Source organism: Epinephelus moara, chromosome 22 (genome assembly GCF_006386435.1).
Source record: "Epinephelus moara isolate mb chromosome 22, YSFRI_EMoa_1.0, whole genome shotgun sequence".
Classification (NCBI taxonomy): Eukaryota; Metazoa; Chordata; class Actinopteri; order Perciformes; family Serranidae; genus Epinephelus; species Epinephelus moara.
Genome location: NC_065527.1, coordinates 16,733,002 through 16,748,708, shown reverse-complemented (window position 1 = coordinate 16,748,708; position 15,707 = coordinate 16,733,002). Strand labels below are relative to the sequence as shown.

The window sequence follows — 15,707 nt, the reverse complement described above, 5'->3', positions numbered from 1 at the left end:
TGCTGTCCTTTTTTCTGCATGACTGCGCCTTTAGATGAATCGTGCACACACAGCCCCCCCACACACACACACAGGCGGGCATATGGCAGCATGGGATGGGCAGGTCTCCTCCTTTACACAAGTGTTTTGTTGTGGCAGACTCTGAGCAGCAGTGCAATAAAACACCCACCAGTCTGCTCACCGAGCTGCTGAGGCCTTCAGGTCAAACTGTCAGCGTGAAAAGACACAAGTGCTGATTGTAATGCTGACAGCACTTTAATATACAACTTCCCTACAGAGCAACTTAGGTCTTTTAGTGTAATTTATAGGAATACTTCATCCCTCAAATGACCATTTGCTTATCAATTACACACCGTGTCACAGTGAAATCAGGAAGAAAACATTGTTTCTCTCCCATGTCTCCACAGTGATCAAAGAATCCAAAATTAGAGAACTGAAGCCGCAAAACTATACCAAAAACTGAACTGACAAACTCTTACACAACTCATGCAGTCTTATTTATCCAGTAGGATGTGCAGTACTTCCTAAACACATGCTTTTTCAAGTGTAAGGTTTAAGCAAAAATGTATGTGTTCTGGAAGCACTGAGCATACAGACTTGGGTTATACTGCACGAGTTGTGTGACAGTTAGTAAACGGATGTTTTGATTTAGTTTTGCTGTTGTTAAATGCGGACGCGCCTATGATTTTGGATTCTTCATTCACCGCCGAGGTATGCAACAAAAGTTTTCTTCCCAAATCCAGTGTAACCAGTGGATATATGTTATTCAAATACAAATTTGCATTTGGGAGGTGAAGTATTCCTTTTAACAAACAAAGAAAACATTCAAGTAGCTGCAATATATGAATGTATTCAGAGGTGTTTGGTGCAGCTCTCAGCTTTTAGCTGATGAGTTCATATTCTCAGCTCCTTTTAGTCTTATCAGAGTGTCACAGAAGCTGCCATATGGCCCATCAGTGCTTCTGACAGCTGTAGCCAAGCTACTGATCCCACACTGCAGCCACAGGACAGATGAACCCTCGGGAAGGGCAACCCACACACACACACACACACACACACACACACACACTCAAACACTCACACATACAGTGTCTTAGCTGGACCTTCATCACAGCTTCAGGACCATCTTCACAACTTAAACCTGCTCAACCTCAGTAAACTGAGCAACAGGTTAGTCTTTATAACACACAGACCTTAACGTGAACGCTGACACTACTTTCTACTTTCTTTAAAAGCTTTTAACAGCATGTTGAGCATTTACATTTGTGGGCTCCAAAAATGAAAAGGTGTTCACCTCACCTGTGTTGGGGCGGAGGTAGAAATATCAGCGACACATATCTCAAAACCTGGACAACTAAAAACTAATACTACAAAATGTTATTTTGTAGTCTGGGTGAGCCAAGCCTTTAATGTTCCCCGCTCTTTTACTTTCCGCTGAACTTTGAGCTATCACTGCACCACCCGTCAGATAACTCAGTCATCTTGACTCTGTATAACTATATAAAAGCCCTTTCAGCTCCACTTCGCTCTGGGTCACACAGTCCTTGACGATTATCTGTGCAGCTCTATTTTTAAAACAACCACCAGGTCAAGGAGAACAGAAAGCATTCATAATGCCTTGCAGGTGTCTAATGAGGCCTGCAGTACAACAGGTGAGTGACGGGTAACTGGTTGCGGTGTGTTATCACTCTCATTTTGAATTACACAAGAGGAGCTGCCACAAACTCACTGGACTCAATAACCTCTCATAAAAAAAAAAGAAATCTCAGCAGTCTCCCACTCATATTCTCGAAGGTATTTCTAACTTGAATATTGTGTCCTACAATCCCACACCCAGAAGGTAAATATGTCGTAACAGTAAAGACTTAGCTAACTTACAGTAAGTTCTCTGCACAGAGGAATTAGCTCAAATCTAAGAAAAAAACTGATTAGCAACCATGTGAATCAGGAAGTTTAAAAGTTCCCATAAATCAGAGAGTTAGTTAAGATAGCATGAGATCAGTATAAACCACACTGTGGCATTCACTGCACCTGCCCGCAGTCTGGTGTAACAGAGGGCTGCTGCTGAAAAGTAAAGAGAGCTAAAACTTTTGTTACCTTGAGTTGAGAGAGAAATCCTGGCTTTATAATCCGATTTAAAACAAAAAAAAACAGAGGTTTGCTGATGTGTTTCTCAGGAAGTCATCCACAGGTGGAGAGGTAAAAAAAAGTCCCTTGTCTCTGTTCCTCACTCTCTCACTGGATCTGCTCTGCCAGACTCTGTCTTCTCTATATACAGGCAGTAAGACGGGCTAACCACTCCCCCCCGACCCCCCTTCACTCTCTGCCCTGTCCCCTGCTTCACCGCCTCCTGCTCAAATCTGTGCTCTCTCTCCCTCCCGCTCTCTCTCCCACACACACACATACACACACTTCTTCCCCTTTGCTATCTCTTCATGCCTTTCCTCTCTATATCAAACTGAAACCTTCATACTGAAAGTAAAGTAGTTTTCACTCCTCTTTATTCACTCTCCTTCTTCTCCTTTCTTTCCACTGTCACTTCCACTGACAGTAGCAGCAGTTTCCTCTCCACTATCTGCAGCTTTCCCCTGCAGGGTCAAATCCACTTGTTCCTCTGTGGCAGACACAGTGGTTACTACTGACCTCCTGCTCACCATCTAGTGGTCATGGGTTGCATATCTTCACCCCGGGCAGCCAGGAAATTATTATGGGATAGCCAGTGGAAGACTTCCCTGCTTCTAGAAACTTACAAACTAGCCTCCGGAGGTGACGCTTTGGCAGGTGTTTTAGGGAGGCCAAATACTCTGAATGTGCAAAATATTACAGATGTTTTCTCTCTGCGTGATCTACGTGTCTTGAATCTGTTTACATCATTTGTCTCAGTGTTGTAACGTCTCCTCCCCTTCAGCCTGAATAGACTATAACAAAATAAGTCATCTGTTATTGATGATCTGTTTGCTTTTTTTTTTTTCTAGCAAGTCAGTGAACTTCAAGAATTTTGAATTGAGTAATCAACCCTCTCACGCGCATATGATTCAGTCTGCTGAAAAGATCGATATTTTTATATTTGACACCAGATTGAATTCATCAGTTCCCACTATTATTGCTCAAAGTGATTTCTTTTGTTGCATTTTTCAGGATAAGAATCCTAAATCGGTGTTTAGGAGACCGTCATGGAGGTCCTGAAAGACACAGCTGTGCCACAGACCCCCCTTTGGGTTGATCAATAAGCTACAGCCTGAATCAATAGCTGTGATGCAGAGTAGGTGGGTGGGTAGGGCAGGGCTAAATCCAGGACAAAAGACAACACTGCCCACACTAATATAGGCCTATTTAAATGTGCTTACATTTAATTTGCTCCACATAATTAGCAATTGTAGATCATTTACAGAAAATGGGCAGTGTCCTGTAACAGGTCAGTCATGTCCTTGATGAGCAAATACTCATGACAAATGACCTAATGGGCTCCCCGAAAAATCTGTAATAGGTGAGATGAATAAATAAATGTCAGACAGTTATAGTTATCTACTGTAAGGAAGCGTTCCCTGCGCAGTCTGCTGTTTTTGCTTGTTGGTAAAAACAGATTAAATGTGACAACTGACTGAAGCTTTGATTCATCGCATCCATTGGATTATTGCAAAAAATGAGCTCTGTGGCAAACAAAAGTTTAGACAGAAGATAATCTTCAGAAATGAACACCACTTTAATGATTTTTGAAGCGTTAATGCAATCACCAGAAGTAAAACAGCTAATGCTAGTCTGTAAAAGAACTACACCACAGTCATGACTTAAACGTTACTGCCACTAAGTGTTCCTGTACAGCATGATGATGTTTAATGTCCCAGACAAGCTTTGTAGTCTCAAATAGCCACTTGTAAACAATCACCTTTTGTAAGACAGGTAAGGCCCCGATACACCAAGCTGACAGTCGGCCATTGGTCAATGTTTGGCCTTTGGTGAGCATCTGTGGCCCTATTTTTTGCAGTGCTCAGGAAGAGAAACGGAGGTGAGGAAAATACTTTTTTTTTGCCATTTAGCTCTTTAGCAAAAACGGTCGTAATTGTATTAATTCTTCATAATTTGTTTGCTAGCAAACGGTAAATATTTGTTCTTTCAACACGGTATTGCGCTGTTAATGTGATAACTGGGTAACTAGTGTCTTGAATCCATCCTGTCGGTCTTTTCGTTACCCTTTTTGAAAAAGGAATACAGACTACTGCCAGCTGCTGGTATGGAGAGTTATTTCCTCTCACACAAGCACAGAAACATAGGTGCTAGTTGGCAGTTGGATGTAGTCTTTGTGGTGTGTTCAAGTCAACTTTTTGGCCGAGACACAGGTGACATGAACAGACGCAACAGTCGGCCTCCGTCGCCACGAGATCTTTGACTTTGGTTTGGTGTGTTTGGCCATAAAAGCTTTAAAATTCACAACTGGGGTATTAACTGATGTATTCTATATCATAGAACCAAACATGACAATCTCTTAAGTTTGTGTTACCCACAGACATTATTTCTGGCATCTAATCAAAAGTTAATTTGACTTCAAAACAAAGGAATCAGAAGAGTAAAAATGCGAACTAATTTCCAGGCTATTATCTGAGCAATTGAAACTCTACTAAATCAAAGAAATAGTCCTCCACAATTTTATCTTTGTTCAAGAAATTTTTGAAAAAAATAAAATAAAATTACCACCCTGCGTTCCTATGCCCCTACACCAGTCAAGTTTCTTTTACAGTTTACATCCACGTCTACCAGAAAATGCAGAACCTTATGATGTCACAATGAAGTTGACCTTTGGCCTTTTGGATATAAACTGTAATCACTTTATTATTTTAGCTTAGTAGACATTTGTGTGAGGTTTTGTCATAATTAGCATTTAATATCCTGAGTTATGGCCAAAAACATATATTGTGAGGTCACACCGACCTTGACCTTTGACCTTCAACCACAAAATTCTGAGCAGTTTATTCTTCAATCCATCTGGACTTTTGTGTGTCAAATTTAAAGCAATTTAAAGGTGTTCTTGAGATATCGTGTTCATGAGAATGAGACAGATGCAGGGTCACATTGACCTTGACCTATGACCTCTAAAATCAAATCAGTTCATCGTCGAGTCCAAGTGGACGTTTGTGCCAAATTTGAAATTCCTTGAGGCAATTTTGAGATATCATGTTCACAAGAACAGACAACCCGAAAACATAATGCCTCCGGCCATAGCTGGACTGAAAAACCCTCATAAACTGCTTACGGCCACATACTGCAGATTGGTACTGGCTACTGTTTCATCTCCCGGTGTTATATTACATGCAGCATATCGAAATTAGAACAGGTTTCTCATGCATTTTTTTTTTTTTTAAATCATTGTGATGTTACATTGGTGCTTGGTATCTTCCATGGCAGCCTGGTTGGAACATCCCTTGAAATAAAGACATCAATAATCAATCATCTCCGTCAATAACCTGCAGGATTTACAAACAGTGCCTCTGATTTACATGACAGAAATGAAAAGCTCAAACGGTGTCTGTCAGTAAGTTGAGCAAAGATGAGACAGTTCTGAGTAACAGGTTCACTTTTCAAACAACACTGTAATTATGGCTTTAACACCTCTTACTCAACCTCCTGAGGAAAGGTGCTCTAAGCTGTGTTTACAGTGTTTTATTGTCACCACCTGACCCGATCATTTTCACAGGTCTTACTGTACATGTTGTTTACCATCCAGTCAAGATTGATTCAGTTGCACTAACATGTAGAGAATGTTATTTTGCACATATACTGGCAGCACGAGTCACGTATAGAGGAATATAGCCGTGATGCCTTATTGATGGTAAATGCACAAGAGGTTGATTGTAGCCATCTGCAGTAGGTGTGTGTGTGTGTGTGTGTGTGTGTGTGTGTGTGTGTGTGGACCCTCAGATAAGACCCCTGAATCAGAAGAGGAAGTAACCAGACGAGGGAGTGTGTGTGTGATTCATGTCCAATTCATCAGCAAAGACGAGGAGAGTGAATCACTTTGGATGCCTGTCAGAAATGTTTCACAAGATCTGTAGGCGGTGTGTTGTAAGACTCCTGTATGTACATTCGATATGTACAGACGTAGGCCCGACCCACCCTGTGGTGACTCAGGCCTTAACAAGCCCTCCAGATGTTTAACCGTGACACTTGATTCTTCGGAGCAGCAGCAGTTAAAGGGAACCAGATATCACATCAGCAGTGCTTCTGTTTGTGAGGTCATTTCCCCGAAAATAGACTGAACTGTGGAGGCTGAGGACACACATGGCAACAATAGAGCCTATACATAAAGAACGCAGTGGGTGAACTCTAGTGAGAAGCAACACAAACACGCACACAAAAGGCAGTTGTTTGTACTTACAGATGCATTTGTATCAATGGACTCTAAATGTGTTTAATAAGGAGACTTCGGGAAGAATAATTTAGCACTGAGATTAAACTTGACAGACACATGGCGTGGGCCAGACACACATACACAGTCATCCTGAGGAACAATCCCTCTCTTTCTCCCGATCATTACGTCACAATCCTCCCCTGATGCTACGCAGCGAGGCCGGGAATCCCAGCTGCACCGTGTCAGGGTGGAGGCCTCCTCTCCTGACCCCACGGAGGAGTGGACACATCTCCATCTCTCCATGCTCTCTGGTGTATTTCCTGTTCCAGGAACACGCCGGACGGCTGCAGCAGATAGTAAACAAGAATGGGCGTGCTGGCGGCACACACGTGGACAGAGTGCATCAACAACCTTTCTAGATGTTTCTGAGTTAGCAGTCGGTGTATGGAAACACACCCACATGTTGGTGTTGATGAGAAGCACAGATATTTGGGAGACGATCAGAATTTCTATCGTACTGTTTGTTCTCTTTTTGCTGCAGCTGGAATTACGGCACTTTACAGTTTTGTTTTTGAGAGCAGTGGATGTACTTGTGTTTGGAGGTCACATACCTCAAACAAAACAACCCTTACACAAGCAGCTTCATGGGCTGGAATATGAGATACATCTATACTAGTCTCCTTTCTCTCTATAATCCTCTTGTTCAGGTTGGTTTCAGGCTCGAATTCCTTCTCATGTTGAGTAGAACAGGTCTCAATCCTGTGAGGGGATCTGCATTTGCTCTTGCTCTGCATTTTTCTTAGACGAAACACATGTCAGTGTAACACGTGTATGGTAAAAGGAATGTCTTTTTGTAAAAAGGGACAGTTCGCCCCCAAATCAAAAATACATATTTTTCCTCTTACTTGTGGTGCTTTTTATCAATCTAGATTGCCGAGTGTTGGAGATATTGGCCGTAGAGATGTCTGCCTTCACTTGAATATAATGGAACTAGATGACATTTGGTTTGAGGTCCCAGAGAGCAAGCCATGTAACTTTGGTTCCTACAGCACACTTGTTCCGACAATGGATATCAAGAAGTTGATTAATGGGGTTCGCGCCCACTTAGTTCTTTATAATGTGTCACTGTTCGGTTACAGAGACCAAAATAAAAAGAACGAGGTTTGGGACCGCGTTGGTTGGTCTGGTGAGTTTTTAAGTGTGTAATGTTCGTAACAGAGGAGAGAATTGCAGGCTAATGTTGCGACGCAGCATGCAAGTCTTCCTCGCTTGGTTTGAATGGGATAACATACGTTTCTGTTTTCATTGACCAAACATAACTTTCTGTAGGCCAACTGTGAGCTTTTTGACTGGACAACAGCAAGCAGCAACTACGCTGCTTTCAAGCCACTAGTCCGCTTTGCAGCTCCTTTAAATTGACAAGCACGATCAAATGTTCAATGATTCACGTAATGAGCGACTAGAGCGACCAAAGCTGCCACAAATATTTTTGACAGTCATGCCTCTTGGGCGTCCGCGACAGACTTTGCCTCTTTGGAAGCTTTTGGTCTGAACATACAGTTACGATGCAAAGGTTAGCGGATTTGAAACTAGACAGAGGGTGTTGGGTCAATTCCTGAAAATTACTGAGTTAAAGGGCAGACAAGATGATGGTAACAACTCAGTACAAACACTAGAGATACACACTACACACACACAGTCTTATGGTATCAACAATGACAGTGTTAACTCTCTGTTTTTGTTATACCCAAAGGAATAACAAAGGAAGGAAGAAAATTATGTTTATATGCTCCTAATTTGTTTGTTTTAAGCACATTTTTAGGAAATGAATGGGCTGATCATGGTAAATAGGCAGTTTATAAATTCAAGCTGTTGTTTAGAGTAATTAAAAAAGTAAATTCTCTGATTCCAGCTTCTTAAATGTAAATATTTTCTGGATTATTTACTCCTCTGTGACAGTAAACTGGATATCTTGGGGTTGTGGACATAACAAGACATTTGAGGACGTCATCTTGGGCTTTGAAAAACCATTTTCTGACATTTTACAGACCAAACAACTAATAAAATAGTCGAGAAAATAATTGACAGATTAATTGACAAAGAAAATAATCATTAGTTGCAGCCCCAGTATGAAGCACATGACTCTGACACTTGGGAGCAGCATGCTAAGCGTTGTGTGTGGTCATGTTTAGGCAACAACATTTTGGTTAAGTTCAGGAGAAGACTAGTTTTGCTTAAACATGATACAGTAAACGTGTCGCGTCTTGTCACTTGTGAGCTTTTTCAATATTTAACCAAGAACATGGTCTTTCCAAAATATTAACTATGCTATGAGTGCATAAAAATGTTAAACACGTTTTAGTTGCTATGAGCAGATATTGCACTGCATATAGACGGGACAATAAATGAAACATGTTGTCAGTTAACATTTTGCAGATGTGTTCAGAATGAACATTTTACAATTGACTTTGATTCGTGGAAGAAACATTATATTTTTGGAAAAATGAAATAGTGATTCCAGAGAGAAGCAGACAGAGGGGTCTACAGTCTGTGTTTGAAGGATATATCCAGGATGTCAAACTGACTCAGCAGCAACAACAGGTTAAAAAGACAAAGATAGTTAGAAGCTAAAGCCGAACTATAGGCTACAGATCACAGTGTAAAAGTGAACCACCACATCACTGCTGATCCCCACAGAAGACAATGAATATAAAGGGAAACTTTGCTGATATTGAACCAGCTGTGTGGCATCGCAGTGTGTGCAGATGGTGACTGGCTTCGCCCCCGTGCTGTTGTCAGCACCCAAACCTCTGCCGCCGGACTGTCAGGGATCTCCGTGAGAAGTCAACCAATGTTCATCTGCACACACTGTGATGACACACAGCTGGTTCAATATCAGCAAAGTTTCCCTGCTTCCCTTCACTGGTTCCTGTACAGCAGGGTCGGTCTTTTTTTCACAGTTATAATCATTAAAAAGCAAAAGCAGCATGTGTATACATTCAGTAGGCTATATCTTCAGTAGCTAGCTAGCTAACCCTACACTTTTCAGGGTTTGATTTTGGTTTTGGAACAGGGAAGAAATGTATATCTTTTTCCAACCTCTCCAGGTAACGAGTATCATTAATACACGACGTGCCCCAGGCACAACATTTAGCTCCAAATCCACAAAACCAGCCTGAAAATGAAGGAAATCTTAAACGACTGCATTAGAGTCAATGGAGCACGGCTGTGTTGTTGCCGGACCCTGGTCTGAGCCGGCCGATGCTGCGTTATGATTGGCCAGTCTGCGTCTGGGGGCAGGACTTAGCGAAGTGTCAATTGGCATATTTGTTAATTAATACCGTTTTTTTTTATTACGTTAATGGAAAAAATAATCGAAGCAGCATTATGTTTCCTTCAACGCATATCTACTGTTGCAAATTACTAATACATAAATGTAATTTCTAATAGACAGCTTTAAGAAAAAAACAGCTATTATCTATATTGCATAATATTGCATATTGACCTAGACAAAGCACTTTTTCCACGTTTCCATTAGTGTCAAATACTTTCACAATCATAGGATGAAAAAATGGATTGCTCAGCGTGTACTGCAGGATGTAGATTGCAATAAAGGTCAGTCTGTCTGTCACCTCGGTCACCCTCACATGTCAGGTTCATATTGATTGTGAAACCACTGACTTGCAGATTGATTGTTGCTGACTGAGAGGTGACAGATTCTGAATCATTCAGTCAGGAAAAACTGAATCGCTAAAAATGTCTGAACTTAATTCAAGTCAGCAAAATTAAATCCAAGTTCTGCTTGATAAGATTCATGAATTACAAGCTCAGCAGTGAATATACAGTATGTGTGATCGGAGTCATGTTCAAGACTTCAGATTAGATGTTTCTTTTATGCTAACATCACTGGTTACATGGATATTTAACATTAAGTGACTTAGCATCCTGGTTTAGGATTTATTTGTTTTGATTAACAATTAAATATTCATTGACAGTCATGTTGTCACTTTCAAATTACAGCCTACACCATGCCTCAGCTTTCCCTAAAACACTAAAAACCCAACATGTCATGACTTATTTTGAAGTCATACAGGAAAACACACACACACTTCAGGTATATGGTGAACTGCTTGTCTTCAAGCCCTTTCTTCTTTATCAGGAGTCTGATCTGGAACCATGAAATAATCACTATAAATCCATTTAATAAGATCCCTCTTTATGTTTTATTACTTTAAATTAAACTGCATCATTACTCATTACGAGACAAAGTCAGCGCCTTAAGGTTTCTCTGTGTAACTCAGTGAAGACCTCCAACATTTTATTGCCACAAGCAGAAGTTACTGTACGTGGCATGCAGAGACTTGTTGCTTTGATGCTTCTGTGTTTTTCAGCTGCACAAACACAGGTGTTTCCATGAAAGTGCTAAAATATTACAGATTGGTTGTAATCACCACATCTTTTTATAAAAACAACAGCAATCAATTCAAAGTCTCATTGGGGGGAAAAAGATTCTCTGACTTCCAAAGGGAGGAAATGTAACACTGGACAGTTGAAGGAAACACTTGTATGAGAATCTGGCCAGATTTGAGATGTGTGTGTCCACTGAGAGGAGAGAGGAAGAGCACCTCATAGACTCTCCCTCCAACACACACCCTCTCCCTCGCCTATGATGTCATGTCTTCACTTTAAATAAAAAGACAAGCGGAGGCATCAGGTGGTGCTTCTCGCCCTTCATCCATCCTTCCATCCCCGCAGGGACTCAAGCTATGGTGGTCTTAATACCCTCGCTCAATACCTGTCAACCATGCACTCATCCATCCATCCATCCATCCATCCGTTCACTGAAGGCACTCATCTCTCCTAATGGAGCGCGCACCCACCAGACCTTCATATGGACCACTTCAAAGGAACAGTCACAGCAGTATTTAAAGGAGCAGTGTGTGGGATTTAGTAGAATCTAGCAGTGAGGATTGTAGATTGCAACTAGCTGAAAATTCTCCCGTGTTCAAGGCGTGAACTCGTAGTTAGTTCCTTCAGTGTTCATTGTTCAGGAGATTTTTACCAGGAGCTGAATTATCCGCAGGTCTCCTCCTCTAAAATACATGATTAAAACCAGTAAACACTGAATACATTACCAACAGTCCAGTTCCTAATGTACAGTATATTCATTCAAAATTCTTGGTGAGGCTGTAAACTATACATTTTTGGAATCGCTAGAACATGACGAATATGAAGTAATGTTTCCATTTTGTTCAAACTCTCTATGGTGGCCATTTTGGATTTTGAAAATGGCAAATATTCAAAACTGTTTTTTTTTTTGTTTTGTTTTTTGTTAATGTTCCAAGTTCCAAGCTGTTTACTTTCATGGCTTAATATACATTTTATTTATTCAGATATTCACATAAACTAAGAGCAGTCACTTGGACATGAATTCATTGAATTTGGTGGTGGAAGGTCAAATGTCAAGGTCACTGTGACCTCAAAAAAATCTTTATAGTTGTAACGCAAGAATTCATTTGTTAACGTTTTACACAAATGTCTAACAGGATAAAATGATGACATTTTATATCCAAAAGGTCAAAGGTCAGCTTCACTGTGTCACTATAATGCTCTGCAAAAAAGACTTTTCTGGTCATTATTCAGCGTCATATTACAGGAGCAGAAGGGGAGACATTTGGTCAGATGCTGAATTGGTAACTTTAATTTTGGGCGTCCACTTTTAAACTGTGTTGATTGTATATATCTTCTGTTCTGTATTGAAGATGTGTGTGAAGCATCCAAGTTTTCACAGACATGGATGTAAACTGTAAGAGAAACTTGACAGGTGGGTGGAGACATCCAAGCACGACGCAGTTTTGGTTTTTAGATCTTGAGTCCTGGTCATTCTCACATTGTTTACTGCAAAAGCAAAGGTCAGTGCATTGTAAGCCTCTTGACCTACAGGAACATCTTTGTGTAGAACAATCTCCTTAGTGGTGGTATCTTACCATTTCAGTGATGGCCTGAGGAGTTTGCAACTCAACGTGTCCTCCAACGCGTTCAGCGCGTCCTCTGTAGGTGGTAGCTTGTTACTCTCTGCCTTATACTTAAGGCTTAACTTAGATAAAATCAGTGTTTCTCCTACGCTGTTTGACTCATTGCAGACGGGCACCTGCTAATGTGTGCTCACCTTTTTTCTTTGACAACTTACGACCCAGAGATTCCGGAGTTATTTTCTGGGAGCCGAATTATCCGCAGAGGTCTCTTTCTGTCCAAAACAAAATGACTCAGTGATTTAAACTGCTGAAAACACTGGTAAAGCAGTTTCACACTGAAAATCTTTGTTTTTCCAATGATGTTTGGATGATCGCTAATGGCACTTCAGTAGCTAACGAAAATGCAAAAACACAAAAGTACCTATCTAGAGCCATAGTTTAGTCTACTGTAGAAACAACACTCTGTAGACGAGGACCCGCTCCCTTTTTGGGTATAAATGGCTCATTCTAAGGTAACGAAAACACAACAATTCTTATTTTCAGGTGATTATATACTAAAGACAGCATACTTTTTATATTATGTTACATGTTGGACAGTACATCCACCTAAATCCGTCACACTGAACCTTTAAAAACTATAACATTTTGTGGCAAAATCAATAATTTTCAAGAGCATCACTAAGATCGTGTGAGTCTTTACAATTTTTCTGTGTCAAGTTTAACTTGGGTGAACTTTGACCTGTAAATTAGCATCATAGACCAATAAAAGACTCTACTACACTAAATGCTATTCACAAATAAAATATCATTCATTACAACAAAAGAGTTCAACTATGTTGTCATGTCGTGTTGTTAAAAATGCTGAGTCACATTTCAAATATTCACTTAGTTTAAGAAATGCTGTCTTATGAAGTGATAAGCTATATGACTCATTGCAGCGTGACTCGTATGCAGCTTGATTTCTTCGAAACTATCATTTCCACAAATAAAGCGGAGGCAGGTTTGGCCCTTAAGGAAGGAATTGTTTTATTTGGAGCAGACTGAAGTTCAGAGGGCCAACGGTGAGGCTCAGGGGGCGGCAGCACCTCTCCTGTGTTTATCATCTGTTTATCCTGCCTAACTCACACAACTGTTACGTAAGCTGACTTCTACGGGGATTCGAAACTAAAGAAACATCTCATGATTTTAAACCGTTTGGTTTGTTTATGCTGGTAAATTAAAGATTTTATTAATCGGCTTGCCCAGTGTTTTTTTAGGTCAGTATTAGATTAGAAAGATATTCTTTGGTCATCTGATCTCTGCTTTCTCCCACTCCTCAAGCAAGTTGTGTACAATTTATTCTTTGGCCTCAGTGGTTTGTGTTCTGAAACAATGGGACTCACTGACCACAGGAAGTGTGTGTGAGTGCATTAAATAAGCATACAACACATGCATGAGCAGGGGTGTGTGTGTTGCTGCAGAGGCCTGCGTTGGGTCCAGGGCAGCAGACTGTATGAGCAGACCCCTTGTTGTTTACCAGTCAGTGTCACAGGAGGAAGATTGTCTCCCTCAGAGGCGACAACAGGCTGGCCAAGACTTGAGATTACATTCCTGGACGCCTGCGGAAAATCCAGCATCATGTTCCATATCGAGGCAGCCGTACACGGACTGTTGCCGCGGAGACCAGAACAGAAATGGGCTAAACAGAAGTGTCGAGAAGCAGGACGAGGGGAGCGTTTGGGTTGTCTCACAAATGTCAAGTGGCCGAGAGTCATCAAATGATAGGAATGGAAAGTGTTGTTAATACGAAATGCACTTCATGTACAATGCAGTTGTGTCATGTTTAAGTGGAAACTACTGACGGTCTCATGTTAACAAACGAGAGCAGTTTGTCATCTATTCACTTCTCTCTTCATCATGGATGAGTCATATGACATTCACTCAGCAGAGGCCTTTTGTCCCAAGTGACTTAAATATTTCAACTTTACTCATGTACAGTGGATGTTTGGACGAGCTACAACAACAGCTGCTCCTTCAGTAATTTGTTCAGTAATCTAAATTATAGTTCTGTTTTATTTATGTGATACAATATATGGCGAAAAGTATGTGGACACTTGAATAAAGCATTGAAGTATTTGAGTTCATTTCACAGTGCAATCTAAATAAATGTAAAGTCCCATATAAAAGAATTTGTTTATTACCTGCTGTATCATTTAGACAGCTGATCTGATTTGCAGATGTATTCTAATTATGCTGCTTTGTTTCCAGAAACTATGGAGTAGTTACTCATTATCATCCACCCACCAACTGCATATTTCCCTTGACCAAAAACCATGGTGCTCATGAACAAAACACTTGATCCTGTGATGACTGGTGACTGAAAGCAAACATACAGGCTGAATGCAAATGTTCGGACATCACTGCACGTGCAGACTTGAGGACTTTGCGAGCGTGTTTTCAGGAAGTCTGCGAGTGACGGCTGTCTGAATCCACAATTCATCCAGTCCATGCGGGGCCTCAAGGGACCTTCTGCTGACTTCAGAGAGTCTGCTTGGGGTGCAGACTTCACTGATTTAATTACCCACAATTCACAGCAATACCAATGTAACAATGTAGGTTTTCCAACTACTGACTAAAAAACAAAACTTTTAATGAATGTGTAAAACAATTACTGCATTAAAACATTACTTACCCCTCCATCTATCCATTGTCATCCGCTTATCCGAGGCCGTGTCGCAGGGCCAAGCAAAGCACCCCAGGCATCCCTCTCCCCAGCAACGCTTTCCAGGTCCTCCTGAGGGACCCCAAGGCAGTCCCAGGCCAGATGAGATACGTAATCCCTCCAGCGTGTTCTGGGTCTGGTTCTAGGACGTGCTCAAAACACCTCCAGCTGAAGGCACAGAGGTGGAATCATGATCAGATACTCGAACCACCTCAACTGACCCCTTTCAACGCAAAGGAGCAGTGGCTCTACTCCGAGCTCCCTAAGGATGTTCGAGCTTGAATTATGTGGGGCAGAAATATTATTCAACCACATCATGACACAGAAACATGTAAGGGTATGCTTCACAGTGGAAAGTAAAACAGACTTGAGGCCTGTCTATCAGCGCTGTGGCCAGAGTTTTGCACAGCAGCGACCGGATCTTTGCTCTCAAACCACAAAAACATGTGTTGGCACAACAGTCTCCTTCAGTACATTATTCTATGCTTTCTTTTGATTTTCACATTGGCTAGTCATCCTGTTTAATTTCTGATTAAATCGGAACCGCTGAAAGTTGTAGGAAGCCTCTGCAAGTAATTGGTTGCTGGCAGACACTCTGTGCTGCAATAAAATGGTTAATCAGCAGTGCCGTGCACTGTAGAGCCGATGCGCTGCTGGTTCTGCCGGCCTGAACAGAATATAATGTCTA

The 15,707-nt window shown here is 41.2% G+C and overlaps 1 protein-coding gene across 1 annotated transcript in view; it reads right to left on the bottom strand.

The window, feature by feature from the left end:
* tinagl1 (tubulointerstitial nephritis antigen-like 1) overlaps window positions 1-2,256 on the bottom strand; it is a 30,678-nt gene extending 28,422 nt beyond the window's left edge. The window contains exon 1 of the mRNA XM_050034597.1: window positions 2,098-2,256. The gene's annotated coding sequence lies outside the window, so the exon portion shown is untranslated. The remainder of the gene's footprint in view (window positions 1-2,097) is intronic.
* Between the last annotated feature and the right edge of the window lie 13,451 nt (window positions 2,257-15,707).